This window comes from Ornithodoros turicata, unplaced genomic scaffold, assembly GCF_037126465.1.
Source record: "Ornithodoros turicata isolate Travis unplaced genomic scaffold, ASM3712646v1 ctg00000979.1, whole genome shotgun sequence".
NCBI lineage: Eukaryota > Metazoa > Arthropoda > Arachnida > Ixodida > Argasidae > Ornithodoros > Ornithodoros turicata.
In genome coordinates this window covers 226613-243780 of record NW_026999433.1, presented here as the reverse complement: position 1 = coordinate 243780, position 17168 = coordinate 226613, and the positions used below count along the sequence as shown (strand labels likewise).

Below are 17168 nucleotides of genomic sequence, written 5' to 3'. Positions count from 1 at the left end.
GTTTAGCTTTTGTTGGATCTTATCCAGACCATTTTATCCGGATTGTTTTGTGATTTCCTTGAGATGTGATGTGAAAGACAAGCTGCATTCAACGTCACACAGAAAACGTTTTCTTTATTCCCGGTGTCTTTTTTTGTAGTGTTGAATGTTTGCAAAAGCCCAGGTACACTGTTAATAAAACGGTGTACTTTAACTCCTTCCCTTGCCACATATATAACACCCTTTTGGAGAGTACAATTACGCTGAAAAGGGTGTCTCCTCGCTGACTCAAGGGAGTAGCATAACACCTTTCTCCTTACTGGAGAGTAATATTACTCTCCAGTAGGGAGAAAGGTGTTATGCAACTGCCTTGATGGAGTGAGGAGACACCCTTTTGAGCGTAATTGTACTCTCCAAAAGGGTGTTATATATGTGACAAGGAAAGGAGTTAAGGTACAACCTTTTTTTTTAAAGTGTACGCGGAGCATTAGCTTTTAACTTTTTAACTTTGTGGCTTTTTAACTTTTTTAACACAGCAGCTAATACACGCGCGTCGGGTCTACACCGTTCAGTCACGTGTGCATGGAACTCCACTTTTCGGGAAACAAAAGAAACTGATACAATGTTGCTGGGATAGGCAGTTCGTAAAGAGAAACTAAGGGAGGTCACCGGAAACAAACAAGAGCAAAGTACCTTTGTTCTCTGTGTCACATTTCTAGAATTGCATACGTTCTCTAAATGAGTAGAAATCCAGCGATCCAGTAGAGATGTAGGAAGGGAGTGGCATCAGCACAGAAGCCGCTGATATTTCGAACAGAGACTGTTCGCCCAGAAGAAGAACAGTCTGTGTTCGAAATATCGGCGGCTTCTGTCCTGAGACAACTCCCTTCATACGTTCTCTAAAAATATCCAAAAATATCCGTGTTTTATTCAAAAAAGCCCACTGGAGATGATCTTTTTAAATGGACCGAAAAGTTAATATAAACCTAGCGAAACTTTATGTGCAGCGAAAAGCTTGAACCTTCAAGAGTTCAAATATCAACGAATTCCGCTGAAATTGCTGTAGTTTTTCTGCAATCGAATTTTCCATAATTGCATGTCCAGGGACCTAGTAGGAAACCGAACAGTCTGTCAACAATAAACCTCTACCCGATAAACGTCATCATGACGTTGGTAGACAGATCGAAACCGAAACAGATCGGAAAGGGAGAGCTGGGTTCCACGAATGGGCAGTTGTTCGCTGAAAGAAATGTAGGACCAAAGGTCGCGTCCGTTTCAGAGACTATCGCAATCCCCTCAAGACCGCGGCTTTCGGGCACGACCTTGTTCGCCACTAGCTTTGAACGTAGTTCGACTCTACCAAACTCGTGGCGCTGCCGAACACTATGACGTCATTTGTTTACAAACAGGTAGAGGTCTATTGCATGCATTTGACTTTGACCTTGACTTTGACTTTGAGAGACTTAAATTACAGAGCCACTTTAGGATTCTAGTTTGTTGGCACGTGTTGTAACATGCCGCCCTCTTACACGGACCTCGTGTCTGCCCCCTAGCGGGGTGGGCGATATATAGAGCATGTTTCCCGACATCCCCCACATTCCGTCCCTCTAGTATGAAGAAGAGCCTTCGCTCCAAACGTCCCCCCCCCTTTCTTTGGTCCCTCTTCGGTACACCAGTTCCCCCTTTTTTTCTCTCTCTCACAGACACTCGCAACTATTTAGAGAGGGGCATCGTGATGACCACACAGAAATTAGGAAGACTCACATTAGACTACGGTCACTTTCCCCTCTTCCCTATCGCATCGAAAAACGTGTCACTACGGGGCGCCACCACCCGTTATCCACTTGGTGTCCAGCAGGAACGCGTTCTGTCTCCAAACAGGTTCTCTACAAAATCCGTACTCCCAAAATAGCCCTTCGGACTTGAGTTATCCCTATTATCCCTTCACAAACGCTAAAGTCAAGAAGTGAGAAACATTTCCCGGGAGGTCGTGTCTCCTAGGAAGCAAGGTTTTCGAGATCATAGAACGCGAAGGACCAGAGTGCTTTACGCTGAGTCAGTATCACATGTAATTTTATCAAGTTGTATATTTTTATTCTTGCCATTATGACTTGTCTGACATACCCCATTCAATGAGAAAAGGCCACAGCAACTGTCGGAAATAAAGGGGAAAGAGAGAGAGAGAGAGAAATGCGTGGCGGGATCCCAGCTCCATACGATCTCCATTCTACTGGGTGAACAACAACAACAACTTTATTTCAGGATAATGGGTGGGGAGTTTCATCGCCGGGGGCGATACTCTACCCTGGAGGTGAAGCGGCGAATGAAGGAATGGGTCCCGTTACAATCAGGATGGAAGTCCTGTGGCGTCCAAAAAGGCGAAGAGAGCCTTGAGGACAGAGCGTTGGTGAGCTGGATGCGGACAGGGACCAATCAGTTTTGTGAGGGAGAGGGGTCGGGGGTCTAGCTCGTTGAGGGAGGCGAAGAGTACGGAGCGGGGAGGGTGGGTAGTGTAGGCAATGGAGAAGAATGTGCTCGAGATCTTGTACAGCACCGCAGTGACTGCAGTGGGGAGAGTTAACTTGTCTCAAGCGGTAGCGCCACTCTGCTGTGAAGGCCACGTCGGGGCGCATTCGATGAACTAATGCGGCGTCTTGACGAGAGACATGTGCTGGCATGCGGAAAGCGAGCGCTGGGTCAACTCTGCTCAGCATGGCGGGGGGGGGGGGGGGGGGGTAGTATGTCGGCGGTCCGTTGGCGGGTAGTCAGAGGAGCACAATGTTTCGAAGTATGGACCGCCGATCGCCTCTCAGCAGTGCAATACTGGCCGAGTTTGGTATACCACATGGAAAAGAAAGTATTGTTACGAAAGTTAGCAACGGCTCAGATATAGGAATACCTCGACGTACAACTTCAACTTCGCACTCGGTTGAGGAAAATTTTTTCCGTTGATATTTTTATCATATTCCCTACCGACAAATGTTACTGATTATACATTTTCATTTCCCCGCCTTTGCCGTAGCGATGTGTTTCTCAGATCTCGGGGGCACGTCCATAGACCACGTTCGTTTGCCGAACGTCAGTCGTGTATTTATTTTCGTTAACAGTGATAATTAGACATTGCATATCCCCCTCCCCTCAAAAAGAAAAAAAAAAGAAAGGGATGAAGGAAGCTTTCAGTTACACCCCAAAGTTACACCGCAACCCCCCAATTGTTAGAGAGAAAATATTGCCCCATAGCACCTGTTGTAGAACGAGATAGAACATTTATTGTCTGTTGTTGTGCCTTGATGTTGACGATGTCATCTTTATTGTGATAAGAGCGCCCAATGAGTGAAAGTATCAAGAAAATACAACTTACAATGATCGTTTATAATGGTAGGTTAACCCTGCAGATACCATAACCGGCTGTAAAAGCCGCTTGTTCCCACTGACATCACAAAGATGAATGTTGCCAAAGTCCATGTGCGATGTATTATATGCTCAGTGCTCTTGCTCTTGTAGAACTCACAGTGCCCCATCGAAGTTCCAGACATTACCACCATCAGCTTCTTCCTCAGTGGAATGAAAGATGCAACAATCTCATCACTGCAATCCTTTCCTTTTTAGTACTTGGGGAACGCATTGCTTGCTGTATTCCATGGAACTGGAAAATATGACATTCAAATGCATACAACGAGCTCATGAATTAAACTCTGACATAGCCTTTGATGCGGTGTAACGCGTCAGCTGTGAGTGTGGTGAAATGAGATCGGATGAAAGTGTGTAGAAAAATGTGGGACCAGGTTGTATTTGGCACACTGGGTGCATATTTGCAATACTGGTTTCCAATATCGAAAAAAAAAAACATTTGAAAAATATCGGTCCGCTATTGGTGTGCTGTTGCAGAGTAGTGGTCCACATTCTTTATCACAACTGCGGAACCGCACAAGTAGGAAGCCACTTACCAGCACTGTTGTTGTTCGCGCATGTCGTTGCTTTTATCAGCATTGTCTGATTGTTCAATGGGCTTTGGAGTAGTAGCGTCGTACTCCTGCCTGTATTTTGAGCCGCACTCAGTGTCGGCGTCAGACACTGCTTCCTCATTGTACTAAGATGCAGTCCCACCTGAATAAAAACACCACAATGCATATAGTTCAGATAACAGACGGCTACAAAGTTTGAATAAAAGAAAATTAATAATACATGGGCAGCTGATTACAGGAAATCTAACCAAATCTAATTTATTTAGTAGAGACTTTAGCACGAAAACCACAAGGTGCTATGAGACATTTAACGACACCTCTGTTATATGTGTCGTATGATGTTATGCTTTTCGAGTTAAGTTATTCACTAAATCAAGTAGTGTTCGTTAACTTCCATATAATACTGTCAGCAGAGCTCGGAACCGTTATTTTTTTGGGTTTGGTTCAAGTTTCGGTTCAAGGTTATCGGTTCGGTTCGGGTTCGGGTTCAGCGCAGCCAAACAACTGTTTGAACCGACAGTTACCGGTTCGAACCGGTTTACGTCTGCTGTACTAATCAGCAGAGTTCGTGGTAAACCGTAAAAGTGACTTGTACTGGAGTTCTGGGTTGTCGGATTTATTCGAAAAACACATAGACCGGTCAAATTTTAAGCAATTCGGATTAATCCGAAAAACTCATCTTGGCAGGTGTTTTTTTTTTTTCTGATAACCGTGTTATTGTTCTTGGCTTCCTTTTGTTTCCTCGGTTTCTTCTGACCTCGGATACCGCCCCGCTGTAACATGATAATGGTATCCGCGACCTAGCGTTTTCCTCGGCGGTCATACCGACCACTTTGAGCATTCACAGCACGGGTTTTTCCCCAGTCTGTTTCCCTATTTCCTTGTCCTACATTGACCTACGCACTAAAATGAGCATCGAACCGAGGTCATACGGTGTGATCTTTTTGGAAGGGCAACTAGTTGCAGTGCTGACGAGAAGATGGGACACAAAAGAAATCTGCACTGAGACAACGTCAAAGAGTACTTTGATTTCGAGGAGTTCACATCGTTCCGAGATCTCAGAGATTCCGAGATGTAGAGGTTGTCGTATGTGAACACTGCTATATCAGTGACTACAGTACACGGAAAGGGTGCATTTGGAATTGGGGAAGACTTCAGCGTGCGTAGCACGAAATGTATTTTTAAGCTTGTGTCTCTTTGGTGTTGCGTTTTCGTTCCATAACCGTGCGTGCGCCGTCAAGTTTTCACCAAATTTCGGATATTAACTGAGCTGTAAATCATACATTCCGAAAAACTTCGTTTTTCGAAAAACCAATAAATTCCGAAAAATATCCTTCGCTAAAGCCCCTTGTAACATAACTGGGTACTTTTACGCCGTTGTAACTTTCAGAGGGACTCGTTTCTTTTTCAGGTAACTTTATCAAAGTAACTTGAACTAACTTACAAGTTACTTTTGATTCTTTTTTTCACTCACATATACTTATTTTCTTGCTTTCTCTCCGGTTCTTTCAAGGCATTTGAGGCCATAAAACGTATATTCAATCAATGTCAATATTCTATTCAGGAAGTAAGAGCCGCTGTCATTGAAATGAAGCTGAACCATTGTGCACCCACAGGGACTAAGATGCAAAGCGTTCGAATTGTAGGGCATAAACGAAAACGATCTAAGCGTGTTGCACTCCAGCGTAGGCAGCTGAACGTTGAACTCAACTGCTCAGACGCCCAGCACATGTGTAGTGCTATTTTGTGTCCCAAGTAACTTGGAAGTAGCTCATTCTTTTTTCTAAGGAACTAAGTGTGAGTTACATCTCAGGCTGAAGAACTTGGATACTACCTTAGTTACATTTTTCATACGGTAACTTAACTCGTAACGAGTTCTTTTTGATGGGTAACTTCTCTATCTATCCTAATTAGTGCATCACATGTGAGAGGTAATATCAGGTTCCGGCGAACGCTTGCTCCTCGTTCCTACATCTTACTCCCTCGACAGAGAACCATGCAGTTCATAGGAGATCATCCTTTACTGTACTGAAAAGTGTGCTGGGAAATGACGCACAGCGTGCCATTGAACTTCATTGCAAAAGGCTATCGGCAATTTCTCAAGAAAAAAGGAAGAAAGCGGTCATGTGGTAGAGAGGGACTCTCAGAGTCCCATGGGCAGGCCAGCACACTCCCCGCTGAAAAGAGGGCGGGAGGCCGCTCCTGTGTTCCCTTCCTCCGTGCTCTGGACCACACGCCAGTCTCTTTTCCTTCGTCGCTGGAGGTCTGTGTTGCTTGTGGATGTCACTGTGAACTATTAAAATTTACGCCGCCTTCGCGCTGTGGTGCTGAATGAAAGGGAGCCGCCGAGGCAATAATAGAAAATGTAGCTGTCTTGTAGCACATCTTTTTTTACACCTCGAGTTACAAAAATCTACTGGGATGTCGTGAACCTTTTGCAGGTGAAGCTGTAGGAGATACATGGACTAACCAGTTCTTAGTTTATTAATTTGTCTGTTCTATAAATTCGGCGATGCCGAGCGATGCAGGGAGCTTATGCGCGGCAGCCGAGAGGGAAGGTATGGACGTTTTTACCGTCTCGCGAGCAGGTTACCGCATCCTATTTTTTCAGTTCAGTTCCGGTTCGTTTAAAGGAGGGAGAAAAAATGGTTACGGTTCGGTTCGGCAAAAAATAACTTTTTTTGCGGTTTTCGGTTACGGTGCAGTTCCGGTTCCGACCCCTGGTATGGGCCTGCACTGAACCCACGTCAGTGCGCTTCGTCGACCGCATGTGCCAGCCGACGGACGTAAATCCGTGGCAGTGACAACATGTCAACGCGTTGTGCTGTGTTGAGCGCTCAGGATGCGTGCCAACGGAACGCATGCCTCTGCGTCATAAGGCACCAGTGAGGACCATCTTTTAGAAACCGACACACACTGACAAAATACTGAGACGCGTCGTCACCACGTCTGGGTGAAGGTGTAAATAGTACTCACAAAATTAAACGAAACGACGGAAACAATAAGTTTCGTGTAATTGACTGGTTATAAGAATGAACAACAACGAAGATAAGCCTGCCGTCGTCAACTCCACCTATCAACCAAGAAACGGAATATAGGGAGTAGGCTTTGCAGAGAGTTAGCATATTCTTGTTACATTTCTGTTGCATCCACTCCCAACGCGCAATAGGGGAGTGTACCGCCTCAGCGGCGGTGAGTCGCCCGCCTCATCATCATCTAATGTGTGTGTGTGTGTTGTTACATTTTGTATTTTGTGAAACGCAGCTGGGTGATTCCATCTCGACTCATGCAGGGTGGTCACCGTCGACGATTTGCTTTGAAAAAATACATGTTGTACCGCAACACGCATGCACAGAGGAGCAATAAATATTTTGGCTTTATGCGTTGTGGTCCGTCAGAAAAAAAAAAGAAAAGAAATCCGAAAGAACTTGAGTGGGCTTCGGAGCTTTCTGACCGAGCGACTTTGACATTTTATTAATCGCCAGCGGACGTTCCCAAACTATAGATATTTTTTTGCTCCATATGTCAGGTATATCGGCCTTCAGGATGCGTAAACATCACGGGTAAATTCTGTTTTGATCTTCAATGAAATATCGCCAAATTTGCCAAAAAGTTTTGGTAATAAAGAAAGATTTTGGTAATATTTGTCTTTACGCTGTACTCCTCCCATGCACGCCATCGATATATATGAAGTACCGGCCTGTAGATCGAAGCGTGCGCTTTAAATTGATATCAAATTTGTATGTCTGTACCTTGGCCCCTTTCGGCGAGACGGTGTAGAGAACCCGAAACAAACCGAAAAACGTTTCGGTTCGACGCTCCGCTTCAAACACATTCTAGATACCAACTCTCGCACAGGGACCAAGGCTTCGCCTCTGCCGCTCCCCTAGCGGTATGCAGTGACGACAACACTTAAGTTCGAAAAGCGAAATACCAATGTTGATTCTAGTGAAATAAGGGGTGTTCAAAATGTAACGTGCCAGTATGAACTGTTGTGGTGGACGTATGTTTAAAAACTAAGACGATGATTTTGAACCAGTTTCTCAGTTAAGCGGCATGAGAGTCGACATAGGCTAAATGTATATAGAGCAGAACAGCGAAACCACCAGATAATAGCGTAGCTGACGCCTTAAGGTTGGTCCTGACTGGTGCGTTTTGACGCACAGGCATCCGTTCCATTGGCCTATATCCGTCAGTTACTATGACAACGAGCTAACGGAGAGGCATGAACATACAAGAGTTCGCAACGGCTCAACTTTTCCGCACAGCAGTGTGTTCGACGCAGCAAGGAGACCAATCGGAGTGGCGAACGTGACGCATGCGCAGTTTGCGCTTGGTAAGTAAACAGCAATGGCGGCCAACGGAGCAGCGTTTTGTGGGTTTGTGTTCTCGTGCTGCCATAGGAGTTGCAGTGCACCGAATGCTTTGCAGCGGAATAGAGGTGACGAGACAGGGCTAGATTATAAAAAGGCAGTGCAGCGTGAAAACGTGTGTTCTTGTTTCCTTCAATTTCTGCTGCAAGAGTAGCGCCGCCGAGGAATACTGCGCCAGGAGAAATCCAGCGAAAGCATCGCCGAGCATCACCGTTTCTGGATCTTGCATATCGAGGCACCACAGCACGCAAATAAAACGTCTTTAAGAAACTATATACAGTCGTTTGGGCTCTGTATGGGCCTGCACTGAACCCACGTTGGTACGCTTCGTCGACCGCATGTGCCAACCGGCGGACGTAAATCCGTGGCAGTGAGAACATGTCAACGCGTTGCGCTGTGTTGAGCGCTCAGGATGCGTGCCAACTGAGCGCATGCCTCTGAGTCATAACGCTCCAGTGAGGACCAACCTTTAGAAACGGACATGACTCTGACAAAATACGTGACTTGAATGAGACGCGTCGGAGATTCTTTTTGGCGCTATCTCTTACAACTTTGCGCAATTCTAAGGGCACTTTTCGCACAAGCTGGAGGGACAAATAAATTCAGCATGTTCTGTATCTTCCATAGTTCAAAATCACATGTTTTGAAGGCCGACCACACAATACTTTTTTCCCCATTTAATCCTAAATGCCGTACTTTTGGTAAAGTTGGCCGTTTTCAACACCATTTTTGAGAATGAAGCGGTCGGCCGAGAACAACCCAAATAGATAAAGATGACAGATCAATATCTAAACTAAAGCATATAAAAAAATGAGACGGTACTTTTTGATTAGGGCGCGAAAATAATTTTCATATCCCATCCACTCTACACCAAGTTACGCTGAACGGCGCACGGGTGGGTCGCGAGGCTTGGTTCGGATAACGCTTTTCCGTGTGGGGAATACGTTTTTCCCCATCCCATATGGAGGACCAGAACAGACATTATATTCAGCTAAGTCACATCTATGCCTATGTCTACATATTTTTTTTCGCGATTGTTTGAAGTAAGAGCAAAAAGATACCCACGTAAATGAATGCACAACGGTTTCATTATTATTTCATATTTCTTTTCAAACGTTAAAAAGCAAAGGCGACCATTGGTACGGTATCTCATTAGAAGTGACCACTACAATTTCCTCTGTACGGCGAAAAGATAGGTCTTGAACGCCGCTCCGACTGGAGTTTCCGTGCGCGCCACGCACTTTCATACCGCAGTCCTTCATTTTGCACGCGCGCGTTTGCTGACCTCCCTACTTCGGCCATTGTTCAACACAACGACTTCAGCAAGAAACTTGGAGCAATAACAACCTTTTTGGTTACCCGGCACGCATAACATGTGAGAAAGACGATCATAAACTAATCAGCTGAGCCGCGGATAAGCTCTCCTAAGCCGATTTCAAGGCCATGTGTTAAACGTTACGTGGATGTACGAGCGCGTTTTTGGGCGCTACAATGCAGCAAAAGCTATCCGCTCACAACGTGATCTGCGTTGTTATTAATCATAAGAAACGCGCATTTGAAGGAATAGTATGGTTTGCTCATAATGTTCCTTGTGAGTGTGAAAGCATCGCTCTCGTTTCTCATGACTACCACTTTAAAACGCCGCGAATGAAAGACTCTGAGAAACACCTACTAACAATACTTACCAATGCACTGATAACAATAAAAACTACACATTTGATTAACAAAAAGGCTGAAAAAAAATAGGAAATGCTGATATCCGGCCGCACGACGCGGCTTGTGAAACCTAAGCACGCGATGTGTTCGCGCGCCTCACAGCACAGGGAGCCGCCTCGTGCGGCCCTCGCGTAACCATGTGGGACATAAAGAATATTTTCTCGCTGTTACCAAAAAGTACCTCCAATTTTTTTTATATGATTTAGTAGAGATATTGATCTGTCATCTCCATCTATTTGGATTGTTCTCGGCCGACCGCTTCATTTTCAAAAACGGCGTTGAAAACGGCCAACTTTACCAAAAGTACGGCATTTGGGATTAAATGGGGCAAAAAGTATTGTGTGGTCGGCCTTCAAAACATGTGATTTTGAAGTATGGAAGGTACAGAACACGCTGAATGTATTTGTCTCTTCCAGTTTGTGCGAAAAGTGCCCTTAGCAAGGCGCAAAGTTGTAAGAAATAGCGCCAAAGCAGCCTTGTTTCGCTGGCCGAAAATGAAACACGGGAGAAGAACTTGATATTGGCAGAATGTTAGGGCCACGCTCTTTCATTCTATGTCACTAAAGTCCACCTAGACTCAAAACCCTGCTCAGTAGGTAACTTTTTTCGTAGCATGGTTTTCGCGATTCTGACGAACTTTGACACCGGCTAAATCGACAACAGTTCAACATTGTCCAGTAAAACTCGGGATAATATCTTTATTTGCAATAAGGAGTCCATGATAATTTTTGGAAGCAAAACGGGGGGGGGGGGGGGGTCGAGCACGACCTTTGGGTGATTTGGCCTGGAATGACCCAAGAATAACACGGCAGTAACAGTTTTACACATTAACATAAAGCACTGATAACTACATCGACATCAAACAACAGGAGAAAAGAGAACGAAACATAAACATGGACATCATCCTTCTGCGTTTTCATCATCTCATCATCAGATTGAACTTTCTGTATTAAGTGTACTGGGGTAGCCAGTTTGACTTCGTCGAAACTTACATCCCCATTTTTTTCTTTACTCACATCACATCACATCACATCACATGGAAGCATCGACAAAGTTTTACATATTATCATAAAACAAGGACAACTAACATCGACGTAAAAATGCAGTACACGCATAGAGTTATATACAACGCTACAATAACTGAGTTATTTTACAGGCGTATAAAAAAACAGGCTTCAACGTTCTCTGCAATGTAGTTCAAACATGTGTTATTCATAAATCACCTTGCAAAGAAAGTGTTTGCCGCAACAAAGTTTGTCGAAGAACGTCTCAGACTGTTACTGTATTATTTCTCGTGAGTAAAGGAACAACAATGATTTAGATATAGCGTCCTACTCGCGACATGTACACTACGGTTCCACGATGCAGCAGCAGACATCATTGCATGGAGGTCGACCGCATTGATCATTGGTGCCCATTAACAAATTGTTCGTCGCCTTTGTCGCCAAAGTGCAAGCATGTAAAATGGCGTCGGTCCATTTTAATATTCCCTGACGTGACATCGACATTGGCCTGGTGGAGACTGTGAATGTTATTTAGTCAATGTTCGACCGCTGGAAGTAATTCTACCTCCACAATGTCATAAGAAGTGAGTGGCTAAAAGTTTGTGCTTTGAAAGAAGAACGAGTTTAGTGGCGTAGTATTGTGTGGAAGTGTGAAAAGTCGAAAAAGCCATCCCGCTATCGCGAGCCCCGAAAGCAAGAATGCTTACTAAGTTGTTTTGCTAGGATGACGATGATGATGATGTTGTTGTTGTTGTTGATGATGATGATGATGATAATAACAATATTTATTATTATTATTATTATTTATTTTGACGGCTGCCCATCAACCACCGTGAGATCAACCGGATGGTGCACCAACAAGCCAACAAGATCAATGCGAGTTGAAACATTGCAGAAGCAAGACAAAGCATCAATAATATAAAGGCAACATTAGAGAAGGTGTAGCAACGCGAAAGAAATCAAACGTGTTTATGCGATTGCGCATTAGTGTTAAGAAGCGGTGATGTAAAAGAGGAACAAGGCGAAGAAATGTAAATGTCATGGTTATGGGTAAGTGCGTTCATATAGCGCAATAAACGAGGTACTAGAGCACAGCTATTTCCAGTATTAACCTAGATAACAGGATGTACTCTCAGATTGCGTAAAGTAAGATGAATGGGCACCGAAGGGAGCAATTGAGAGCAGTCAATGATAGAGTGTACAAGCCTGTAGAGGACATGACAATCGCGTAATGTTCTACGGTGGGATGAGGTGGGTAGGTTAAGTTTATGAGGAATGTGATCATAGTTGTGGTACGTTGTTTCACCAAAGTAACGGGCATGTTTGAGTTTGAGTTTATTTAATGAAATCGTTATTTAACATATACATGAATGACGAGGAAAGAGCTGTTGCTAGTAACAGCTTGACTAGTCTCGCCTTTCAATATACTCTGGCAGCAAAAACAACAGCTTGCATGTCATCAAACAAATGCAACAAAAGTACAAATAAATAGATGAACATTGAACTTTACATAGCACTTATACAAAAACATGTGTAAAGACAATCAACCATGATATATGCAGCCCTACGTATCTCCAAGGGTTATATACCAAACGTACGTTTGTCTTATTTTTGTTCATTTAACAAGAACATCTGAAACATAGCCCATTTGGATGTACGACGTAAAGGTTCCTCAGTAAAACTGTATTTATTGAGTACGCTAGGAAACTGATAATGTAACTTCTGTAAACCGGAATTATTTCTTGGGCGCGGAACACACCAGTGTTCTGGATTCCTAGTTTGTCTGGACTGGGGCCTTTTTTGTAAGTTAGCACAGCTACGCAGTATTGCCTTATTCTGCCGAATCTCCGACTTCACAGAAGCCAAGAGTTGGTATTCGTACAACGAGCCCAGTCTCATAACATTAAAATTTGGAAAGAGACTGGAAGAGTGAGCGGCACGGGGAAGATTTGCAACAACCCGAAGCGCATTTTTTTTTGTAGTGTTACTAATTGGGTAATTGACTTCTTTGTTCCATTTCCCCAAGTGAGTTGGCAGCAACGTAAGTGTGAACCGAAAAGCGTATGATATAATAACAATTTTTGTTTTGTTGGTAGGAATTGGCATCGTCTCATCGTGCCCAATACCTTACATTGTTTAGAGCGTATGTGGTCACAATGGTGATCCCACAACATGTGTTCATGGAAAATGACGCCAAGGGTTTTAACTGTAGAAGAAATACTTACTTCAGAATAGTCTGATCGTAAGGCATGTGGCACGACGCATGATGACCGCTTTGGACGTAACAAGACAGTCTTAGTTTTTGCATACTCTATCTCAAAGCAGTTCCTGGCTGACCATGCGTGTAATTTATTTAGGATTTTACTACCTTCCCTCATGAGTCTTGTTGTCACATCAGTGGGAGTAATGAATAAACTCGTGTCATCAGCGTAAATGACGAATTCTATGGCGTTACCAATTGTAATTAGGTCATTGATGCAGACATTGAATAACAAAGGCCCCAAAATGATGCCATCAAGGATGTCTTTCGGCGAGGATACTTCTTTGTCAACACACACTCTCTGACATCGATTCGTGAGGTAACTTTTTATCAAATCTAACGCGACTCCCCTGACCCCGTAGCGAGATAGTTTTTGAATTAATATGTTTTGGTTTATCCTATCAAACGCCTTGAAGAAGTCTACCAATATACCAAGAGAAATTTTTCGTGCCTCCATATTGTTTAATATTAGTTCTTTCTGGTGTAACAATGCTGTCTCCGTAGAAAGTCCTGCACGGAAGCCGAACTGCGATGGTGTGATGAATATCGAAGAACATAGTTAGCCTCTCGAAAATTATTTGTTCCAGGGCCTTGGAAAATATTGCCAATACAGAGATAGGCCTATAATTCCCGCAATTGTTTTTATCACCGGTCTTGAACAAAACAGTAACCTTCACGGCCTTTACCGCGTCGGAAAAATTCCATTCGATAAGATAAGGTTATAGATATGCGCCAAGTACCACGCAATCATGTCGACGACAAAACAGGCTGGTTGCATTTTTAAACCATCGATGTCTTCGCTCTTGTTTAATGTTGCGAATATTTGGAGTATTTCGCATTCCTCCGTTGGGCTCAGATATATAGATTGTCCTACGAAGCAGGTGAGTAAGGTTCAGTGCTAACGTGATCATCAACATGGACCAAGATCGTAAAGTATTCGTTGAACTTTTCACCCATTGTCTTTCCCCTGTAGGTACCCATCTACCGTTATCTCTTGGGTCATTGTATGCCGTGGGAAATGACGTACGACTGAATTTCATTTCTGCCACATTACCTTGGGATCTACAACACTATCGAATAATTGTGTGTAATAGTCGTGCTATGCTTTTTTAAGTTTTTTTATTGACAACATTTCTATACGATTTCAATTCTGCCAACGTGGCAAGGTCTCGATCATGAAGAAATATTCTATATATATTTTTTCCTTTATAATAATAAGCAACGTCATTGTCATCCATGGTTTCCGCGCCTGTTGAGGTTTCTCTCGAACCTTATAAGGAAAATGTTTCTTATAGACGTGAGCAAAGATTTCCATGAACCGTTCATACGCTACGTTTGGTGAAGAACAACGTATTAATTCCTCCCAGTTCGTATGAGCAATGTCGTTTCGAAACAGGCCAAGAGTACGTGGTGTAAGGTCCTGAAGAACTACGTTTGGAAACCGTTTTCTCGATGATTGAAGATGCCTGTTGGCAGAAAGAAAAATGGGTAGGTGATTGCTAATTCCTATAGCGAGTGTGCCTGCAACCAGCTCGTCAGCAGGTATATTTTTAACAAATAAGTCGATAAGTGTCACATTGGTAGCTGTAATACGTGTCGGAGAAGATACAACATTGGAAAACAAGTATGAATCAATAAGAAGGGAAAACTCACGACTCTTTGTATCTTTTGACAGCATATTGATATTTAAGCCTCCCGAAGGACCATAGTATAATGACACTCATTTGCAAAAAGATAGCAGCTTATCTAAAAAGCACAAAAAGTCATCTACGTTACCATCTGGGGGCCGATAAATAATGTCCAGTGGATGTCCAGATATATCCAGATTACTTTGAAAAACGTAGTATATAGACGATCGAATGCTTGTCCAGATCACGTTGCTGGTACGTTGCACAGCTGGACGTTTCGCCCCTCGAATGGATATACATCCTAAGCGTATATGGATGTCCATCGGATGTTCTATGTGACCACCCCTGTACATGCCGTGCATTATGATACAATAAATATTTTTAATTTCACCTGAGGAGCAGTACAAATTTCACAATGTTTAAATCTCTTCATCGAAGCGAGGTAATAGCAATTCAACGAAGCGCGGTTTTGAGTCACAATTCTTTCAACACGCTGAATAACAAATACTTACAGCACAAACCTCACTGAAATTGCTTGAAACTTGTACTTTGATACTTTCAGGATCACAAAGTATCACACGTGTTAAAATATACAATCGCGACCAGTTGTCTGTAGTCGTATGTCAATAATTATGCAGCCCCTATTAACTTTGCTGTGCTCGAAAGTTATATCAAGCTAAAGTTGGTATGATACACCGTCAACACACAGCACGGCGTTTCAATAAGGATGACAGTGCTTATAGGCTTCACCGGACATATTCACATGCTACAAAACTATGCAACGAACACAGAGTAAGACCAATACCAAATGTACGCACTTGTTCTGTTAAACAGTGCCAGATTTCCAAGCACAAAGACGCGCGAGGGCGAGAGCACAGATAAAGGAAATGGCGAGCGATGATACCGATGACCATGACGATATCACATTTGCCACTACCAATTATGCTAATATTTTCACGAGACGTTGAGGAATGCTGAAAAAGCTCCAAAAGGCGGCATTTTACGTTCCCACGTTCCCGCCGTGGCTACAATTAGCTCACATGTCACTGAACACAAAATAGCAGAAGATGGAAAAAGCTACTCATCAGTGATGGAAACGGAAACTGCGTGAAGAACCACGCGTGGCGTTCAAAAAAAAAAAAAAAGAAGAAGTAGAAACGGATAACAGCGTTAAAACAACAGGGAGATCGATTCGTCACACAGAGACAGACTATATTTTGCCAGTTAAGAGACAACTGGTACGACGACGGATTAAAAATATATTGTTTAATGTTGCGCGTATTTTTTTTTATTCTTTTAATTTCGACGTTTTTCCGCTCGTTTTCGCACTGCCGATCAAACTAGATAGCAACATTTCCCATTCACCGTCTCGACGCCAAACATCTTTATGTTTACAACACATGTGCACAACATATATCGGACGTTCAATGCACATAAGAATGGACGCACACTAGACGTCTGAAATCAGGGTACAGTGTACGTTCCTTAGACCTCCAACTTCTCTAACGTACTTGCTGTACGTACGATGGATATCGATGAGATGTTGCTGTTGGATGTATACGTTTGGGGTTTTCATTGACGTGCGGTAGACGATCGTGGTTTACTGGGATACATGGCGACGCTCTCTCGATCTGCGATGCGCTGTTTTCACGGGGAGATGATTTTTGAAAGGAGTGCGGAGCAGAGGCTTTGCGCGTGCTCTGTACGTCAACTGCGGTCATCGTTCGTTCGCGGAAGCTCATTTTATACTATATAGAACATGCCACAGCGAAAATAAATAAATAAAAACAATGCGGGTTTCCCTCAGTGCACCTTTAAAGGCATTCTAAAGAGGTTGGCCTTCGTGGGTCTCATAGGTTACAAGAAGCTCGTATATTCCATACTCAATGTTCATTATTTCGAATACACTCGCAATGCAACGTAGAAACGATAACAAGTGTGTTGTGTCCGCTCAGCTAGACATCCCATTCCGCTTTCCTTACTTTTTCTTAATAAACATATCCCTCCCCCCCCCCATTCCAGAATCCTTTATTGATAGCCATCATCATAGTGCTTCTTACACTAGCGCGCTATTGGCTCTGCGCGACACCACAAAGTGCGCGCTATATCGCGATGCGCCCTGACTGCGATGCGTGTGTAATGAGGAGTTTCACGTCGGACATGTCGTTATGACGAAATGTCCCATCTGCCACTTCCAGACCGCGTTCCCAGGTGCGACTTTTCTTTATCTGCTGTTTATCAAA

At 43.6% G+C, this 17168-nt stretch overlaps 1 long non-coding RNA gene across 1 annotated transcript; it reads right to left on the bottom strand.

The window, feature by feature from the left end:
* Positions 1-3330: 3330 nt before the first annotated feature.
* On the bottom strand, positions 3331-15791 carry LOC135376021 (uncharacterized). Its single transcript, XR_010417493.1, has 3 exons — positions 15744-15791; positions 3927-4086; positions 3331-3625 (listed from the first exon to the last, which is right to left on the bottom strand). It is a non-coding gene; the product is annotated as an uncharacterized LOC135376021 (long non-coding RNA).
* Between the last annotated feature and the right edge of the window lie 1377 nt (positions 15792-17168).